The sequence below is a fragment of the Rhinolophus ferrumequinum genome, chromosome 5, assembly GCF_004115265.2.
Source record: "Rhinolophus ferrumequinum isolate MPI-CBG mRhiFer1 chromosome 5, mRhiFer1_v1.p, whole genome shotgun sequence".
Taxonomy (NCBI): Eukaryota; Metazoa; Chordata; class Mammalia; order Chiroptera; family Rhinolophidae; genus Rhinolophus; species Rhinolophus ferrumequinum.
Genome location: NC_046288.1, coordinates 33,061,262 through 33,076,983, shown reverse-complemented (window position 1 = coordinate 33,076,983; position 15,722 = coordinate 33,061,262). Strand labels below are relative to the sequence as shown.

Genomic DNA, 15,722 nt, shown 5'->3' with positions numbered 1-15,722 from the left:
GAGCTATTCACTCTGCCTGTCAGAACGGGAAAGGCTTCATGGAGGTGGAACAGGGGAGAGAGCAAGGAGGACATTCCACACAAGAGAATAGAATGAGCCATCTTTATTCCGTGGTTTCCAGGATGATGATGTGTGGGAATGAAGGGTGCTCTCTGGCACTGCTAGAGTACAGGAGCCTTAGAGGTAGCCTCCTGGGATGGGGAGAGCACAGCACTTCAACTCCAGATTATCAGTTATTAGCTATGCAACATTGAGCAAGTTAGCCTTTCCTCATCTCATCTTTTGCTGTTGTAAAATAGGGTAGTAACAGTGACTCCTGATGGAGGACATCTGTTTGCCAGATCCATTCTTCATCCTCCTTTCTGCCTCCAGCAGCCTGAACTCAAAGGGCTTTTTTTCCTTTAGTTGTCAGTTGGGTTCAGGCAATGGGGAGTAACAGCAGTACATCAAAGAGAGGAGTATTGGTGTTTATTCCCTCAGGTTTCCTTGCGATGGCACCATTGCAGCCTGGCTGCATAAGGTCACGGTTATTCCCCTCGGATAATGCAGGGTAAACTCCTTGTGGTTTTTCTACATTTGGCCCCACCCTTGCAAATAGTCTTTTTATTAAACTCTACTCAAATTACCCATTAGGAATATATTAGGTTAGTGCAAAAGTAATGCAGTTTTTGCAATTGTTTTTAACATTTTAAACAGCAATTACTTTTGCACCAACGTCATACCATCTCATTCCTGCTAGGACTTGAACAAATTCAATCCTTCACAGAATTTTTTTTTTTCTCTGAGTTAACTGAGAAAACATAGATATGCTATTATTAGAGTGACCTATAATTTATTGTTTAAACTTAGAAACTTCTGAGATTGAAAAAAGAGGGTTGGTGCACTAAGACAATAGGCAAAAACCAGGACATATGGTCACCCGAGCAATTATTACAAGACAAGTCAGGCAGTTGAGAGGTGATAATAATGATATACATGTTTACTAGGCTTTGAGTGTCTCAAGGGAGAGTACTTTTTTGTGTTTCAGCTCACAACCCAAGGTCTGATATAGTCAATAAATGTTGAGCTGCATTGGAATAGAGATGAGGCTAGGGGCTAGGTTAGAAAAACCTTTATTATCATGCTCCAGGTGTATGACCTGATCTTGTGGGAAATGAAGAATCCAGGAGGTTAAGCACGGAACATGATATTTGCATTTTAGAAGAGCTGTCTAGTGGATATTTGACATTGTTAGTAATACAGGATATATTCCCTTTTTAATGGAACCCCTATTTATTTGGGCAGATTTTCCAATGAATGTTCCACCTTGGCAGAAAGTAAATGCCTCTACAAAAGAGGTTCCTAAAGTTACTTTCCATCAAATCCTTTTACCACCAAAATATACCCAAAAGAGCACGTAATCTAAGTTTAGCCAATCAGACACTGTTAAGTTTGAATCTTGAGTCAAGTTCCACAAAAACAGGCCATTCAATGGGGAAAGAATAATCTTTTCAACAAATGGTGCTGGGACAACTGTATAGGCAGATGCAGTAAAATAAATTCAGATCCTTCTATCATATCCAAAAATTATTTCAAAATATATCAAATACCTAAAATAAATGTAATAGCTAAAACTATAAAACTCTTAGAAGAAAAATATAGAGGTAAATTTTCATAACCTTAGATTTGGCAACGGATTCTTAGGTATGACCCCAAAAGCACAAGCAAAAAAAGAAAACATTAGATTTCATCAAAATTAAAAACTCTTGTGCTTCAAAGGACACTACCAAAGTGAAACAACAACCTACACAATAGGAAATATTTGCAAATCCTGTATCTGATAAGGGACTTGTATCTCAAATATGTAAAGACTTCATACAACTCAATAATAAAAGACAACTCAATTTTTTAAATGGTTAAAGGATTGGAAGAAACATTTCTCCAAAGAAGATATTACAAATGGCCAATAGGCACATGAAAAGATTCTTGACATCATTAGAAAGAGATACTACTTCATACCCACTAGGATGGCTATAATAAAAATTTTTTTAAATTGGGTAACAAGTATCATTGAGGATGTGGAGAAATTAGATCCCTTATATACTGTTGTTGAGTGTCAAATAGTACAGCCACTTTGGAAAACAGTTCGGCAGTTCCTCAAACAGTTAAACATAGCATTACCATACGCCTCCACAACGTCATTTCTAGGTATATACCCAAAAGAAATTAAAACATAGGTCCAGACAAAAACTTATCCAGGAATAGTCATTATTCACAGTAGCCAAAAGGCAGAAACAATCCCAGTCCATCAACTGATGAATAGACAAAATATGGTATATCAATTCAATGGAGTATTATTTGACCATAAAAAGGAGTTAAGTACTGATAAATGGTACAACATAGATGACTCTTTTAAATATTAAGCTATGTGAAAGAAGCTAATCACAAAAGACCACTTATATCTTTTCCATTTATATATCTAGAATGGGCAAATCTATAGCGACAGAAAGTACATTAGCAGTTGCTCAGGACGGAAGGGGATGAGGTGATAGGGGGCGATAGCTAAGGGGTAAGGGCTTCTTTTTGAGGTGATAAAAGTGTTCTAAAATTTACTGTGGTGATGCATAAGGTTCCAGTTGTTCTGCTCTCCACCAGATGCAGATATATTCAGTTTTTAAATTTTTAGTCACTCTAGTAGTTTTGCAGGGGTACCTCGGTCGGGTTTAATTTGCATTTCTCCAATGACTGATGGTGTTGAGCATCTTTTCATTGCTTATTTGCCAACCATATACATCCTTGGCTATGTGTCTTTTGCCTGTTTTTTAATTGGGTTTTCTTATTATGTATTTTTATAGATGCTGCATATAGTGCTTTATCAGATAATGTGTTTTACAAATATTTTCTCACTAAGGCTTGTCATTTCCTTACCTTAGAATCTTTTTAAAAAGCAGAGATTTTAATTTGATGGAGTATAAGTGTTTTTTTTTTTCTTTTATGAATCATGCTTTTGATGCGTAAGAAATTTGTACCAAATGTTTTCTTCTAGAAGTTTATAGCTTTAGTTTCTACATTTAGGTCCATATTTTGTTTTGAGTTAACTTTTATATATGGTGTGAGATAAAGTGTTTTTTGGCATTAGTGTTTTCACATATGCAGTTTTTCCATCATCACATGTTGAAAAGACTATCCTTTCTCCACTTAATTGCCTTTATACCTTAGTAAAATATCAGTTGAGCATAAACAAGTATGTGCTTGTCTAGTTCTGGACTCTCTATTCCGTTTCTCCATCATGTATCTATCCTTTTGCCAGTATCATACTGCCTTGGTTATTGTAACTTTATAATAAGTCTTGAAATGAAGGAAACTGAGCTCTCCAACTTTTTCCTCTTTCAAGATTATTTTGGCTACTCGAGTTCCTTTGCCTTCCATATAAGAAGTTTATAAAATTATACAAAAAATATGGTGGGATTTAACTGGGATTGCATTAAATCTATACAATCACTAGAGGGAATTAACATAGAATCTTCCAATCCATGAACATGGCACATGGCTTTATTTCTTTCCACTGCTTTCTTCAATATTTTGGAGATTTCAGCATATAGATTGTACATGTATTTTTTTGTTGTTGTTTTTTCTTTTTTAAAACAGTTTTATTGAGACATCATTCATGTATCATACAATTCACCCATTTAAAGTATGCAGTTCAGTGGTGTTTAATATATTCACTAATTTCAGTTTCCAAATTTCATCCCTTTGTTCCTTCAGCCCTAGGAGTGGTAATGACTTCTTAATGTTATTAATTTGGGGGCATCTTGCCATCTTGTATGTGTTCTTCTAACTTTGCCTACTTCAATGCTTCTCAAATGTTAGCACACATGAATCACTTGGGGATCCTCTTAAAATGCAGATTCTAAATCAATGGGCTGGGGTCTGGGAGTCTGCATTCGCATCAGACTCCAGATGCTGCTGCTCTAGCAAGCGTTTACAGCTCTAACGCAGTCCCTTTATTTAAATTGCTTCATTTGAAACATCTGCAGTAAATTCTTTTTTCCACTGAGACCTTGATAGAGATAGATGGAAACAAACAAAAAATTGAAATTGTCATTCATGAGTTCAATCTCTTTCCCTAATGTTAAAACATTTGTTTAGAAATTTATTCTAGACCTTATTCAATTCACCAATAATTCTCAAGCTGCCTCCTCCTCCTGCTGCTGCTTTGTATTATCTTTGAAAGCAGAATAGTATTTGCCCCTCCTCAATTTTTTGGCGTTTCTTATTTTTCTCTGGCTTCTCAAAACTAGTATTGATTCTACAATCGTAAGATGCAACATCTTTCGTGGATAATTCATTTAGGCCTGGAAAGTTTAACTCCATTAAAACAACTGGTTGCTCGTTTACCACATTGGATTTCAGTAGCCTTCTAGTCATGTTTATTCTACCTCCTTTTTCATCAAAAAAAGTACTCTCCTTGAGAGAGGAGACAAAGTTGAGAAGTTTGCCTTTTCTTTGTCGTTTGATAGCATTGTGTCATCAGCACCAAGCAGTAACTGACGTCCTTTCTTGTTCACCCTCTTGTGGCAAGTACCCTGTTTCCCTGAAAATAAGACCTAGCCAGACAATCAGCTCTAATGCGTCATTTGGAGCAAAAATTAATGTAAGACCAGGTATTATATTGTATTATATTATATTATATCATATTATATAAGACCAAGTCTCATATTATATAAGACCCGGTCTTATATTTAGTAAAATAAGACCGGGTCTTATATTAATTTTTACTCCAAAAGACACATTAGAGCTGATCATCTGGCTAGGTCTTATTTTCGGGGAAACACAGTATTACTTGAAAAACAGAAAAACAAATTTTGAAAATTTCTTGGCATTCTTTTTAAAAGCAAAAATTATCTAAGCCTACGAGAAAGTATCAATCCTTGTAGGCTTCTGCTACCCTTACATGCTGTGTTGAAATCTGATCTCATTAAGGAGCATAAAATGACATGCTCCCTGCAGTCTGATGACTTGCCTGCTGGCCACTCTTGTTGGCGTTCAGCCCTGGAGCTGGGTCAGCTCCCCTAGTTCTGGCATCTCTAATTCCCAGGTAGTTCCTTTCTCTCTGTGGCCAGTCATTGTGGTGCCAGTTATTCCTTTCTGTGAGCCTAGAACATTTACGTAGTTGAAGCCCCCTGATTACTAGATATCGCCACTGAATTAAAAGAGAATTCTACGTACACCTGTATATTCTGACGGCAATATCGCTTCTACAGTCTCACCTTTTGTCTCCAACTGTTCACTACACACCATTCTCCCATTATCCGTTTCCACCAGCTGAATAAGTCTCTAGGGCGTGGGGTTGCTCTACACCTTCATCTCCCATCTTGTAGACTTGTTCCTTTTGAATGAGGTAAAAGAGTGTTCATTTATTTCAGTCATAAATTCCTTGCTACCTCATCTCCCAATAGCTATTGGATTACATTCATCTCCTTTTGTTACTTTTTCCAAGTTCAATTTGTTTTGCCATTAATTCTTTTCCAACCTAAGATTTCAAAAGTCACCAGCACTGTATTTCAAGTTTCTTCTGTGTGCTTCAATTAGTCCCACCTGGATTAACAGAAGGGCATATTGGTTGGTTGGTATGATCAATTTTGGCAGATTATGCTTCATGCCTCATCACTATACCCTTTGGGAAGATAGCAGAATTGGCCACTGCAAGGCTGCCTCCTTAATCATTCACAGTAAAAAAAAGCTGGGGAGTCAGGACAATTAGGTGCTTGGGAGTCAGGACAATTAGGTGCTTGTTCCTGCACTGCCAAATATCAATAAGCTTTGCAATTTTTTAAATTGATATATTAGCTAGGCTAAGTTGCTGTATAATAGAGACACCCCAAAACTCAGTGGCCCAAAAAAGATAGATTGGGTCATGAAATAGTTTATTTCTCTCTCATGAAATATTTCAGGAGGTGTGAGCAGTCCAGAGAGTCCCGGCAGCTATGCTTCTTGGTTATCTAGGAACCCATGTTCCTTGTTGCTATCTTGTTGCTCCATCAACTTCTTTTTTTCCCTCTCTCCATCATCCGCATCCTTCATTATCATGCTATGTCCCCTCCTTACCTCTCACATCTTTCTTAATACAGATCTTTGGAGTTTCACTTGTACTAAGAAATACAAAGTTTGAAGGAGAGTCTTTACAAGTGAAGAGACAGCTGCAAGCAGGCCTAACCCAATATGTGTTCAGCACAACCTGGGACACAGGAAGCAATCAACATAACATTTGCTGATATTGTTGTTTTGTTACATTTTTTCACCTACCCCTTGGGATTTTCTTCCTTCCTGGTGCCACTACCATGCTGACACCCAAGGTCTGCTGATCCCCTTTAATGATCTGGCCCCAGTCCAGACAAAAACCTTGCCCTATTTCCCCCTTATCCCATCTGAAATTGGAGGGGACTTAAAAAAAAAGACTTTAATGCTTTTCTTTGCCTTTTGCAAAGAAAAGGAGTACAAAAGGCAGATAACCAAAGTGCATAATTAGGATTAAAACCATCTGGCTTACAAAATATATATTCTCACTATTTACTAATTAAACATTTACCAATAATCTACATAGAAAAAAGCAAAGTGTAAGACAATGTATATACTACTACACAACCATTTCTGTAAAAAGAGGATAGAAAGATAAAGGCTTCTAAATGTACACACATAGAATATCTTCAGAAGGATGCACTGGAAACTGGCAATAGTGTTTGCCTCTGTGAAAGGGCATATGGGCTATGTGGGTAATAAATATCATGGGGGACTCAACTGTATCCATTTTAGCCAGATGCATTTGGAACACTGACTTTTTCCCCAGGGATGGCTCTCACTGGTGTACGTATGGTTCTGTTCCCTTCTCAGTGACCTGTTATAAGGTGACCCAATTCTGTCTAACAAAATGAGAGGAGAGGTTTGCTGGAAGCTTCTGGAATTATGCCTTCTCAGTCTTAGGAGAAATTCACAGGATGTCAGGTTTTCTCTTTCCTATTGGACACAAACAAGGAAAGCAGGAAGCCCAAATGTTTTCATTTTACAACTATGAAAGAAATTCAGCCTCAGGCTGAAGCCTGTGCACTAACGAGCAGAGTAGAAAGACAGAAAAAATCTAGGTCCTTGATGATACACTGTTAAACCGCTAAATCACCTAACTCTAAATCCTATCTCCCATCTCTTTGTTAGTGAATTCATATATTTCTTTATCGTTTAAGCCAGTTTTAATCGTGTCAAGTTTCTGTTACTTGAGGCTGAAAACAATGCAGTGGAGACTTTTTCCCTTTTATATACTTTCTGTATTTTCCTTTCTAAATCATGTGCGTGTACATCGATTTTTTTGTTTGTTTTTAATTTTAAGAGTTTACCGTGTTCCAGGCATTGGGGAATGGTCAAGAAAAATCCCCCCCCTTTTTTTTGTTGTTGCTCAAGATATACTTTCTTAAGAGACTTGCTTCTTTCCCCTCCATGAGCTCAACCTTCTCAACTTCTCTACGAGGAAGATGTGGATATACCCTTTACAGCGCCAACATAGATTGAAGTATATGTCACTGATATTTTTATAGGTCACATAGTCAAATGTTGGTAATTTTATAGTATAAATCACTAACCATAGTGTTCACGTAGAGAAATGACGCGCATGTTACTTCCAGGGGCACCAGTCCCCCTGCCAATGCCCTGACTACCTCGGCATTGATGAACTTTTCCCTTAGACTTTCCCCACTTGCTGGCTATTTCCATCATCTCTACCCCTACATCACAGAATTGATGGAGAAAGGTAAGAGCCCTATATAGATCAGATCACGACACTGATCTGTGCCGTCTACCCTTGTTTTTTTTCATTGTTGTTGTTGTTGTTTCTATTGCCTGTCATTTCCTCTAGCAGCTATTCCATGCTTCCTACTTACAGAGAAAACAAAATCTTCCCAGAAGTGCCCTTATTCACCCTCATGTACAAATTGACAGCTGTGTTTATAGCCCTCAGCTTCCCTCCTCCTTTCTGAAGATGCTGCCCCAGACCCTGCCCTCTCAATTGTCTGATGTTGGAGCAGCAGGTGAAGAAAACAAAAAGACACTAATATATTATGATACAAAGTATTGGTTATATTGCTGCATAACAAATTAGCTCAAAATGTAGTGACTTAAAACACGAAACAGTGATGATCTCACAGTTTCTCTGAGTCGGGAAACCAGAAGTGGCCTACCTGGTGGTTCTGGCTCAGCGTCTCTTATGACATTGCTGTCACAATGTTGGTTGGGACTGCAGTCATCTGAAGGTGTGGCGGGGCTGAAGGATCTGCTTCCAAGGCTCGCTCAGCTGCCTAAAAGTTGGCACTGGTGGTTGGTGAGAGGGCTCAATTCTTCACCATATAGACTTCACCACAGGGCTGACTAAGTGTCCTTATGACATGGCAGCTGACTTCCCCAAAACAAAGTGATCCAAGACAGAGAAAAGAGCAAGGTGGAAGTCATGAGGTCTTTTATGAGCTGGCTTTGGAAAAGCACACTCTATCATTTCTGCCACATCCTATTGGTTATCAAATTATCTCTGTTCAGGGGAAGCGATTAAGAAGAACAAATTTCCAGTTATAAAAACAGTCACAGGGATATAAAATACAGCATAGGGAATATAGTCAATAATATTGTGATAACTACATATGGTGTCAGATGGGGACTAGACTTATTGGTGTGATCACCTTATAAGTTATATAAATGTCTAATGACTATGTTGTACCCCTGAAGCTAATATATTGTGTGTCAAGTGTAATTGAAAATTTTTTTAAATGTAATTAAAGAATTATCTCTATTCACTGTCAGAAGTGACTACACAGGGGTGTAAATAGCAAGAAGCAAGAATAACTAGAGTTTATCTTAAAGTCTGAATATCAAGCATAGCTATTATTTTCTCCCTTTTAAGATGAGAAAACTGATTGCTCGTAAGGTCCGTGAGATATGCCAAAGTCACACATTCCATAAGGAAGTGGTAGACGCTGATGGGAAGCCATGCAGTCTCTTAAGTTCACGCACTTGCTACTATGTCATCCTGCCGCCGATGTGGTGTCATACCGTCCTGGAATGACTTTGAATTGTTACGTCACTGTTAAATTATTGCTTAATATTTTTGGACTAACCATATTTTGTAAATTTTTATTTTTCTTATAAAGCAGTACATGTAGTAGACATTCAGTAAATAGTTAGACATGCCTCCACCCAGTAAATCAACTTTAAGAGATGGAAGGGCCACACTCTTACAAAGGTTTGACACAGCTACAGTGCATGTCTGGTTATGTTCTAGTTTCAATGGGAGCAAATTATATTAATAATAATAGTAATAATAATAAAAGGAGCTGGAAGAGCAATTGGACATGAATCAAATTAGCCTCAGCAGAGAAGATTGAGGAGAAAATAAGAGGCCAAGTCCATCAATGCTTTTTAGGGTTAATCCCAAACCGCATCGGATCACTTCTCTCTCTCTCATCCTTCTCACCATCATCCTCCCCAGTGAGATGAAACCAACTATTCAGAAGGGATTGAATCTAAACGTGTAATCAACACTTTCTCTGGTCCTGTGCAATAACAGGATTTATAGTTGTGTCTGGATTGAAATTTTTTTTCACTTTTAATTTGTTTTTGTTTAGATAAATTATATATGTATGTGTGTATAGATACACATTTATTTATTGTGTATAACAATTTTAGAGTTAATAATCTAACTTAGAGAAAAGCACATTCATATTTTCTAAAACAGTGAATATTTTTATATAATTAAGATGATGATAAAAACAGGACATTATTCTTTTTTTCTACTTAACATTATTTTTATATTGTTGAAGACCCTTCAAGAACATTACTCTTTAAGAGTCCATTGATTATTTCTGAATATAGATGTATTATGACCTCTTCTCAAAAAGTTTGCAAATTTGTGAAAAATATCAAAACAAGGATCACTCATATTTCTACCATTTAGCCAGCCATGTCAGCTGTTTCTGTGTATTCATGTCTAGATATTTTCTATGCATATTTACATATATAGATATAGATTTATTTGTAAAACAAGTGGTATTTCATTTTATAATCTTTTTTTCACTTAAGTCAGAACATCTTTCCATATTAATACATACAAGCCTTCATTACATTTTTAATGACCACAGCTATCCATTGACATCTAGATTATTTCTAAATTTCATTTTTATAAGTAACTCTGTGGTCAATGCTTAGCCCATATATCTTTCACTGCTTACTTAGATATTCCCTTAGAATAAATTCCTGGAAGTGGGATTGGTGAACATAGTAGGGACTTGAGAAAAATCCTCATCTTCAGATACCTCTAACTGCCCTCAGTACTTTGTAATAACTTCCTCCACATTTCAGAAGTGTTGTAGAAATAGTCTTTACTTTTATGGGTTGCTATGTGTAAAAATTATAAAGTATAAAAACAACCATTAGGGTCATCTTGTTGTTGTTTGTTGTTGTTTTGGTTCAAACAACAGAGAGAGAGAGAGAGAGAGAGAGAGAGAGAGAGAGAGAGAGAGAGCGAGCGAAAGAGAGAGCGCTACTGGCTAACATTATCAAGACAGATATGTGTTACAAGAGTCTGGGTAGCTCACAAGAAAGAGTGAATGGTCAGGCCTCACATAGGAGGGGAACCATCCCTTCAGGCATTACCAATGGCAGAACTTAGCTTCATTTTCCAATTTTCTGTCACTCTGCTCAAGACTCAAATGCCCAGGCATAAGCCTGGTTGGCCTGGTTTGGATTGTGTGCTCACCCCTTGGCCAGTGAGTGTGCATGTGTACACATGCACCTTCGTGGATGCCACCAAAATCCGAAGGCACAGACATAGTCAGTCCCCAAAAGAAAAACGGCAATGCCTTTTCCAAAGGAAGGGGGAAGGGCTGCTGGACAGGCAAAGCAACAGTTTGTACTACCAAGATGCTATTTGTGTTCGAATATGTGTATGAAAGGATAAACGTTCATGTCTATAAACGTCTTTAAATGGTAACAGAGAAGGCATTAAGTAAATGTCTTTCAATATTTAAGCATAAGTTGGGGATTCAGGTGAGGCTCAGAGGGAAATTATCTGTAATACTAAGTAAAACTCTTCTTTTAAAAGAGGAGGTGCGTGATTGGCAGACAGTGACCTGAGAGCAGCTGCTAAAATGGAGTTTGGTGGGCAAGATGTTTATTAGAGATAAAACCTGTAAAAGGAGTGGGATGAAGGATTGGGCACAGGGAGAACCTAAACAATAATGTAGACCCAACAAAGCCTCAGCCAACCAGTGGGGAGTTCTAGAGCAAATATTGCCCATCAGAGTTGTCCATCTTCAGGCAGAGATGCCCAGGCCCTATGCCCGCCTCGCTCAGTCACTCGACGGGCTGCCTCTGGAAGCTGTGACCGTATGAGGGGCACCTCTCTGCAGTTGAGGCAGACCCTGACGGGGCTGAGAACTCAGACTGTTTGCTAACTGCACTCCCAGTGGCCGGGAAGCAAGTCCTGTGAAAGGGATTTGTATTTGTTTATCACAAGCCACAGTTGTTTTTTTTTTCCCCAGTTTCAATGCTATTTTTTATTGGCTATCATTTTGTAATAAACTTCCTATTTTAAAATGTTTTTACATTTGCAGAAAAGCTGTGAAGATGGTATAGAAAATTCCCATATACACAGTTTCTCATACATAGTTTCCCCTAATATTAATGTATTATAATAATATGGTACACTTGTTACAATGAATGAACCAGTATTGATATATTATTATTAGCTTAAGTCTATAACGGATTCAGATTTCCTTAGTTTAACCTAATGTCCTTTTCCTATTCCAGAATCCCGTACAGGATACCCCATTACATTTAGTTGTCATGTCTCCTTGGGCTCCTCTTAGCTTTGATAGTTGCTCTTTTCTTGCTTTTGATGACCTTGACAGTTTTGAGGCGTACTGGTCAGGTATTTTGTAGAATGTCTTTCAGTTTGCATTTGCCAGACATTTTCCTCATGATTATACTGAAGTTACGAGTCTGCGGTTGGAAGATCAAATAGGTAAAGTGCCATGCTCATTACATCATACAGTGGAGAAACTTGACCAACTGTATCTCAGCCAGATGATGAAGTTCAATTCTCAATGGTGAGTCACGTCGATAGTGTAGTGTCCTTGCTATGATGTAATGCGAGTAGCATTGGGAGCTTTCAGTTGGCTACTGTGTCCCTTTAACAGGCGCCATCATTGTTTTTGTTTGTCTGTTTGAGCACTTCCTTACTTTCTGGCACTACAAGATGCTCCAGGCTTATTTGTATATTTCCTGCCCTGTCCTAGAATCTGCCATTTCTTGATGGAGCTCTGGTTCCTTTTACTGGAGAATGGTATTAGAAACCAAGATCTGGGCACAAGGTGTGCTCATTGCTAACTGGGGTGTGGTTGCTTCCAGGCCCTCTCAGGGGTCAGAGTAAGGATACAATGTGTGTACACTAACCTGTATACATGCACACATCTATAAATATTTCTGTGTATCCATTTGTAACTATACTAAGAAAAATATGAGTTCCTACTTATGTCTCCAATGGTACCACATAGATCATTCTAGCCTTCCTCCTTATTTGTAACCTCCCACTCCAACAGTGAGAAACCTGGCTCTCACCATCCACCATCCATTTACTTAATTGTTCAGTTTTAGTGTACGTGTGTAGTAGTTTCAGAATGGTTAACATACATCCTATGAGCAACAACTGTATCATTAGAGCACAGTGTTTATATGCTCTCCGTTATGTACAGTTTCTTTGCCTTTAATCTACAGACTCCACTCATTTCCAAAGTTACTTAGGTTAGCACCTTTCCCTTCCCACTCTTCCAGTGAGGGTATTTAATGCATTTATAATCCAGTTAGATTCTTTCATCACACTCTGTATTCCATCCTGGGATTCCCCATCCTCCTAAATGATTTTTCAATTTGCGTACATTAAAGGTCACTCTTTATGCTGTAAAGTTCTGATAAATGCATAATGTCATGTATCCATTACATATATGATTCATTACAGTATCATATAGAACAGTTTCACCACCCTAAAACATCCTCTTTTTTATACCTATTCAGCCCTTCGTAAATTCCTCACAACTATTAATCTGTTTACAGATTTATAGTTTTGCTTTTTCCAGAATCTCGTAGAAATAGAGGCATACATTATGTAGCTTTTGTAGACTGGCTTCTTGCACCATACTTCCTTTTTTACCTTTCATTCAATATGTAACTAACTTGGTGTAGAAACAGGTTCCTACAAAAAAAGATTTAAGAAATCTTAATTAGGTTATAAATATTTTTTGCACATTTTGAAACTTTTTGACACATATTGCTGTTTTACAGAAAGGCCCTCTGCCCTCTTAGTAGCACTCGGTGTAATTTAAAAAACTCCTTGCCATTTTCATAGTAAAGAATGATAGCTTATAGATTTTTAAATTTAAATTTATATGACAATTAGTGATTGAGACTTAAAAATATTTTTACTAGCCATTTTCTTCTTCATAAATTTCCTACATATATCATTTGCCTTTTATTTCCATAGGAGTGTTTAAGTTTTCATCTTGAGCTATACAAGTTTTTATGTATGAAAGATATCAACCATTGTTAAAGATAAATAAAATTATTGGTCTGGCTGCAAAATAGTCCATAATATGAGTGCATCAAAATTTATGTAATCATTTCCTGGTTATTGACTATTAGGTTGTTTCCAATTTCTTTTTTTTTCTTTTTCTTTCCTCCCTTCCTTCCTTTCTTCTTTTCTCCCTTCTTTCCTCCTTTCCTTTCATTCTTCCTTTCTGTTGTTATAAGAAGCACAATAAACATCTTTGCACACATGTCTAAATTTCTAATTGTTTCCTTAAGAAGTGTTCCTGGAAGTGAAATTACTAGATCTAAGCATATGAATATTAAAACTCTTGATGCACAGTTATTTTTTCAGAAATAACAAACCAATTTATTTTGCCACTACCAATATATTGGGGTCCCTACACCTTCATAAAGAAAAATGATTCCTTAAAAATAGAACTACCATATGATCCAGGAATTCTACTCTTGGGTATATATGCAAAGGAAATGAAGACAGGATATCAAAGACATATATGCATTCTCATTGCTGAATAATATTCCTGTGTGTATTTCAATAAAAATAATTTTTAAAAATATTAAAAAATTATTCCCTTTGCATGTACCTGGCACTGCCTAAGGGTTGCCTTTCCAGTCTTGGAGTGAGCCCAGATAAATTCAGAAGTCCTAGGGTCATGTTGTCAGTTACCACATGTAAATAGAACTGGTAGTATTGACATGTCCACAGCTGCTCTCTACAAGATTCATTCTACTTCATTTCATCATTTTTTAGAACTTCCACATACGCCTCGTAAGCTACTTGTTCATGGCATTTCTACAAGCCAGGAATGTATTTTAAATTGAATAGGGCCATAATAACAGCAAATAATAGCATACCTGCTAAATACACTTGCCTAGAAAAGATATAGACTAAGAAATAATGAAAGAAATTCAACCCTAGCACTGAAGGAAATATAAAATATCTAGCATTCCTCTGCAGAATTGTCATATTAAAGTCAAATAAATGATCTTTTCACGATTAAACACTTGTGGAATCACTGAATAATAGTCAAGAGATTTCTATTTACATATAGGCTGTTTCTTATTAATGCTCTTCCACTCATTTCTTCAAGGAACTAGTACACAATTTATGACATTTTATATAGAAGTAGAATTATGACTTCAGTATAGAAACACAATGAAAAGAAAAAATGAGAAGGGAAAAGAAAAAGCAAAAAAATCCTTAGCAGATATTTTTCTATACCCAAATTTTCATACCTTAAGTTTCCCCACTTAAAATGTTTTCTATGTGTTTTAGATACGTCATAAAATTATGTAAATATGCTTTAGCAGGATGTAAACATCACTTAACTATAGAAACACAATCTAAACACTGCCTAGCACCATGACATTCTGTTTTAATTGTCAGATATAATAATATGTATTGCGGTCTTACTATGAGCTCTAGTAGGTGCTTTGCACAGATGTTCTCAATTATTTGTCACAACAATTGTGAAATGGGGTTTACCAAAGCAAAACCTAAGACAGGAAATTGTGTGCAAGTTGATTATTTGGGAGGTTGTCATGCAGGGTGTCAGGCGGGGTCTCTGGTCCCGCTCCCCACATAAGAACACAGGATATAGTGAGGCCAAAAAGGACCACCCACGGAGCCACAGATGGGGGAGTCATACCACTATATTCTCGCTGGTGGCTGGGTTGGAGACACAGGAAGCAGGAGCCACACTATCCGCAATCCGCCGTCTACTTCTCTGCCAACCAACTAACCCCACTTGTTAGCTGCAATCCACACTTGCCAGCTCAGCCACCATCTTCTTGCTAGCCCCCCATTTTCTGCTAGCATAGCCTCGGCAGTTATATTAGTGGCCAATGGCTCACTGGTTACAACTGACAGCCAACTAGCCACAGCTGATGGCCATCCAGTCACAATTGATGGCCATTTACTACCTGAGCCAGCACCTTTCCATGTGAGGCCGAGAGCCTGAAAACTGCGCTCCTGGCTCTGTCCCCACTGAGGTGATTTCAGGAAGCACAAATGAGATAGTGGGGAAAGTGAGACAGGTAGGTGAGAAGAGTCAATACAGGGTTTATTAAAGGTCAGGTTACCACTGTGGGGAACGGGCTCCATATAGCTG

General features: G+C 37.6%; 1 long non-coding RNA gene across 1 annotated transcript; it reads right to left on the bottom strand.

Annotated features, from left to right (window-relative positions):
• Window positions 1–3,667: 3,667 nt before the first annotated feature.
• Window positions 3,668–8,590, bottom strand: LOC117022399 (uncharacterized). Its single transcript, XR_004423042.1, has 3 exons — window positions 8,205–8,590; window positions 5,250–5,368; window positions 3,668–4,039 (listed from the first exon to the last, which is right to left on the bottom strand). It is a non-coding gene; the product is annotated as an uncharacterized LOC117022399 (long non-coding RNA).
• Between the last annotated feature and the right edge of the window lie 7,132 nt (window positions 8,591–15,722).